The sequence below is a fragment of the Cynoglossus semilaevis genome, chromosome 5, assembly GCF_000523025.1.
Source record: "Cynoglossus semilaevis isolate Cse_v1.0 chromosome 5, Cse_v1.0, whole genome shotgun sequence".
In the NCBI taxonomy this organism is placed as follows: domain Eukaryota; kingdom Metazoa; phylum Chordata; class Actinopteri; order Pleuronectiformes; family Cynoglossidae; genus Cynoglossus; species Cynoglossus semilaevis.
The window spans coordinates 10,771,497-10,776,705 of record NC_024311.1 but is presented as its reverse complement, the minus strand read 5'-3'; the positions used below and the strand labels follow the sequence as shown (position 1 = coordinate 10,776,705).

Genomic DNA, 5,209 nt, shown 5'->3' with positions numbered 1-5,209 from the left:
TTCAGAAAAAAATAAAAATAAATTGCTGCCATGTATGTATAAAATTGTGCAGCAGCAGGTGTTAACCCACCTGCCATGACAAACCTTGGAGTTTGGACCCTGTTCTTACTGGGAACTGAGCAACAGTATCCTCTAAATGCTAAACAAATCCACTCAGATAGTGCCAGCCAGTGTAAAGCAAACTGAGTAAATTTCACAAATGCATTCACACCAAAGTGCAATGGATGTGAATAAAAAGTACACACGCACACATAGGGGTCTGAGATCTTTTTAACGGAAGAATTTAACACATCTCTACATTCTGAATACGACCACTTCCTAAAGAAACTAAGTCAAAGGAAAACTCAATAGTGAACTATGAAGGGGACATGATTGAGAAAAATAAAGGAAAACTATTGAGAATCACTGAATATACTTTGTGTTCACAGCTGTTAGTGACAAAAAAACAAAAAACAAATAGAGAACAACAGCCTGCACAATTGCTTCACCAGTCACGTGGAGTGAAGACACAGCTCCCCGGCAACGATACGGTTAATATGCAAACAGGCTGAACAGCCCTCCATGGGGGGAGTGGCTTCCGTTAAGGACAGATGAGGGAGGAGAGAGGAAGAGGAGGGAAGGGTATAAAGGAAGGGGAGGGGAGTAGCAGCAAAAATGGTGAAAGGAAGAGGAAAATGTGTGTGTGCGTGTGTGTGTGTGTAAAGAGGAAGGCTGTCTACAGAGGCACAGGTGTCTGTCTGTGAACACTCCATTACTTCCTCATCAAAGAGCCAGTATTAGTGTGCCACTGCTCTCATTTCTTGCCTGTACCACCGTGAGAGTCTCTACTAACTCATCATTAGGGAAATGAGAGCTGGGAGCTCCAAATGCACTGAGTGAAAATGACAAGATGGCTCACACCCACTGCTGTTTTACCAGATGAAGCCCATATAGTCAAGCAGCATTTCACACAACAGACAGTATTAGTAGTTTAATATATCAGTAAAATGTATAAAATGTGGTGTATATATATATTGGATAAAAATAAAACAAAAATAACAATTTTGCTACTCTACAATTGTACTTTTCTTTTTTTTTTGCCTTTGGTTTGCCAGTGGTTTGTATGGTGGGTAGTAACAACATGTAGAAAGTAGAACCTCTTGATGCAACTAAACAAATGCTAAGACTGCAGTGAAACCCAAAAGAGAAGAAGCAGAAATCTGGGTATTAGCTGGGTAAGTTCAGCTTTGCACTTTGTATATTAAGTGTAGTTTTTTTCTGCAATTTACACATTACCTGTTGTATTGTGATTGTATGAGAAAGTAAAGTAAATATAATAAAGAAGTAAAAGAACAGCATAGAGTCAATTAATTGTGTTGCTGGAAATCAAATACATTTTAACAGATGTAAACTATTTGTTTTGTCAAAAAGCAAAACCTTAATTCCATATTTGGAATTAACTATGAATATCACTAAGAAAAAAAACAGCATTGGAGTCTTTATAATCACTGCAAATACTATATATATAAAAGCAAAATGTATCATTAATGTACAACTCTCTGGCATAAAATTTAAGAATTAGCCAGCAATTGGGTTTATGGTTTGGAGCCTACAGGTAACTTACAGTGCAACCACAGTAAAGCAGCATCAGTCCTGATGAATGAAAGGAGGTTGATACACTGTGGTGCTCCTTCAACTCATCAAACACAGCTCTATGTAATGAAACAGCAGGTTTGCTTAGAATGGTTCCCTTCACAGCAGAAAGGTTGGCGAGTTCCCATCTTTGAATGTCACCAAACATATTTAACACACTAGAAGATATTTCATTTTATTATTATTATTATTTTATATTTAATTATATAATTCTATTACCATAGTTAGCTTTCTTAACTTGAAAATATTTAGGGACTAACAGCCACATCTACCATCCACTAGACTAAATACATTACAAATAATTACACACACAAATACACACAATTGTAACATCAGGACGCTGTTAGCAACAATTTAGCCATGTTGTTTTGTTACCCCATGTAACGAAAAAAAAATAATGCCCTCAGATGTTAACTGACAACTTGATTGTGATGTTAGCTAAAGCTTCTTGATGTTTCCTTGTATTTCATTTATTTAAATAATGTAATGAAACAGATTTAAAAATAAACAGGCAGCCACAAATTACCAACAAATCTTCAGTTCAGTTCAGTTCCACATTGTGCATCTCTATTGAATTTTTTACTGCAAATAAAATAACAAGAGTAGACAGATTTAGATGAAGTGCTGCATCAAAAACATGTTAGATTGGTCCTGCTCATGACCTGTCTTGGGTGAAAACGACCACTAGGGGGTGACTAAGAGAGCAGGAGTTCCATGTGCTGAGTAAAACAGTGCCATCACCCTTTCGTGAGGTGCCATTTGTGTAGTATGTACAGAACAATGACAGTTTTAAACTTAAGTGACAGGAGAGTGGAAGAATGTTAAAGCAACACGAACAGTGTACAGACAGCTAATACATAGTGGTTCATAAAGCCAACACGCCACTCAGCAGGTTTCACAGCTGATGACTACTTGTTCTTCACACCTGAGAAGCAGTGGTGTGTACACAAAATGACTACCTGGCATAGTTTGCTCTCCTTAACTGGGTGTTCATCAAACAAATACAAGGTGAGTCTCCACTAACATTGACTTTTACCCTTTTACAGTAGAAAATACAACTATAACTGAAGACTATTTAGTTGTATAAAAAACCAGGTGCAATAGACACAACTTAATTAAAAATGTAATTATATACAGTTGATACCATCCCTCACCAGGCTCCTCCTAATTTATGTAACCTGGTTAACACTGCCCTTCTTGTTCTCTCAGATCCTCTCTTTACCCTGTGGGGCCATTTGACTACTTGTCTTCTTAGCTCTGGGAATACCTTTCCAACCAAGCCAACTTCAGTTATATCCACCTGCAAACTGTCCCTTTGTTTATAGTTATTATTCTCTTTGTACACCGTTTTAATTATCTTTTATTTTTATGTCACTGGGTTTTATAGTAAAAGTTTTAATGTGATTTTTTTTATTAAATGTTCTATCACTGTTTTATTTTTTAAGGTCTACTTTTCCATCCAATCAGATTTACACATTAAAATTGAGAATCCAAACTAAAAGTTTGCAAATAACTGGCTTTGATACCTCAATAGATATCTGCTCAAACAGCTTACCATTTTTGCTTCTGGGAAATAATAAATATGCTTCTGTACATTCTCTAGAGTGCAAGGTTCCTAAACATTCTATATAATAAATGTGTTTAAAATTAATTTTAAAATCCATGCTTTGTTAAAGCACGACACATTTAACTACATTTATCTATGTGTGACCAACAAAACTTTAAAAATATTTTCCTGAAATTCTATATTAACAGTGGTTGTTCCAAGTAACAGCATAATGTCCTCTGAGTCAAAGATAGCTGTAAAAGCCGGTCAGATATAGAGTAACGCTGAAGGGAGGCCTCTGAGGATGCAAAGTAGAAAGATGGGTAAAGGATAAAGAGACACAGAGAGAAAGCAATATCTTTTATGCAAAACGTATCAAACTTACAGGTGTAATTGTACAAAATGAATACCTTTTAAAAATACAGGTGTCTTATTTTGACCCCGAATAAGTTGAGATCAAGGTTTCTTTCTGCTAAAGACTGAATTTGGTTTGCAACGACTTGTGAATGTCACACCGCTGATACATCATTTACGCAGTGTTTTAATATGGGCTAGTGGCCAATGTGAGCAGCAAAGTAGAAGCACAGAAAACGTCATCTGGAACGGACAAATATCACAAAGTTAAATGCATCCTCCCAATCTGAGGAAATATTTCATTTTTGTAATTTCTTTTTTGGTTTGAAATTTTACCCACCCTGCATTTCTTAATTGACGATAATTCTTAGACGTTACAGAATTTCACGACAGACGTCAGTGTGGGAGGTGCCTGATTCCCTCACTGATGTCATCATTTTATTATTAGCCTTAAGTTCTGACTGCTACCTTAATGATAAGACAAGGCTGATGTGTGTAAAATGTTTTAGCTGTAAAAACAAAAGGTTTTATTTTATTTCATGTGAAGACCAGTATGTCAGTTTTAGGAGTGGTTTAACAGGTGTGAAGCTCTGATTGACTAAATTAACACCAAATATTTTTCTTCTCTTTCTGCTTAAAGATTATAAATAAAAGAATTGGCTTTACTGTCAAAAAAAAACTTAGATGCTACTCCTGTGACACTCGATAAACTAGGTATTGTCTTACAATACTGGAGTCCATAGCAACTAGCTACTTACTTCCTAAAGACACAAACCTGTTTACTACACATACAATCAGTAACCAGACAGCCAGCGTCTGTGGCCCAAACTGTGTGAGCAGCGTTAGTTTCGTCAAAGTCATCAGTGGAACACTCGACCATTTATCAACATCAACAGAGACAGGCTCACAGCTATTTTAAACTATCCTTTATTTAGCAACATTTCTTTAAACTTTATTTGATGTTCCACTCAGGAAGTCTCAGGCTCAAACCACAGGCAAACCACCAGTGTGTTGCTTTCAAACACAAGGACAATAAGGTCACTGCCTAGTTTCAATTTCAAACTTTTTTCCACGCTTTTCTCCTAATGAAGAATCTAATTAACAAATTAAAGTTGGATCCTCAAGCCTTTGTCTCTGCATGCCCACAGACGCTGTGTTTGTCTGACTCTTCAACTTCCTTTTGCCCCAAGTCAAAGGTCAGCACAAGTTCAAGGAGGCTGTCTGTCGTTCAAACAAAAAAGCTTCACATTCCCAGCACAAACACGTACACCAAAAGATCATCAAAGTTTGACCACGGTTCAATCTCTCACCAACACATGAAAAATATTCAAAGTCATTCAAGCAAGAAGAGAGAAGAATAGGGGGGGGAAACGCCAAATAAAAGAACATAATTTAAATGCAGACCTACTGTGTAGTTTGGGCTGGCAATGTTCCCACATGCTTCTGACAGAGTCAACCCAAGTACAACTCCCTCCTCCTTCTACTCTCACAGGACCTCCCCCAAGTCCTCTTCCACTGAGCCCTCCCCTTCAGCCCACAGTGAGGATCGCCTGACTTCCTGTTTAACCCTGACCCTTTGTTATTCCCGCCCACACATTATCTGGCAGGTCTCCAATGAAGACAGTCTGATGAGGCTGAATGGTATTGCAATGAGCAGTGGACAGAATGAGCAGAAGG

The 5,209-nt window shown here is 37.4% G+C and overlaps 1 protein-coding gene across 6 annotated transcripts in view; it reads right to left on the bottom strand.

Moving 5' to 3' along the window:
- Positions 1–5,209, bottom strand: part of chd9 (chromodomain helicase DNA binding protein 9) — a 62,214-nt gene that overhangs the window by 41,688 nt on the left and 15,317 nt on the right. Inside the window, exon 1 of one of the 6 annotated variants that reach the window (XM_025055724.1) lies at positions 4,937–5,129. The exons of 4 other annotated variants lie outside the window; for them this stretch is intronic. The gene's annotated coding sequence lies outside the window, so the exon portion shown is untranslated. Of the gene's footprint in view, positions 1–4,936; positions 5,130–5,209 lie in introns of those variants that run through there. One more of the 6 variants, XM_025055725.1, reaches the window with a different exon arrangement.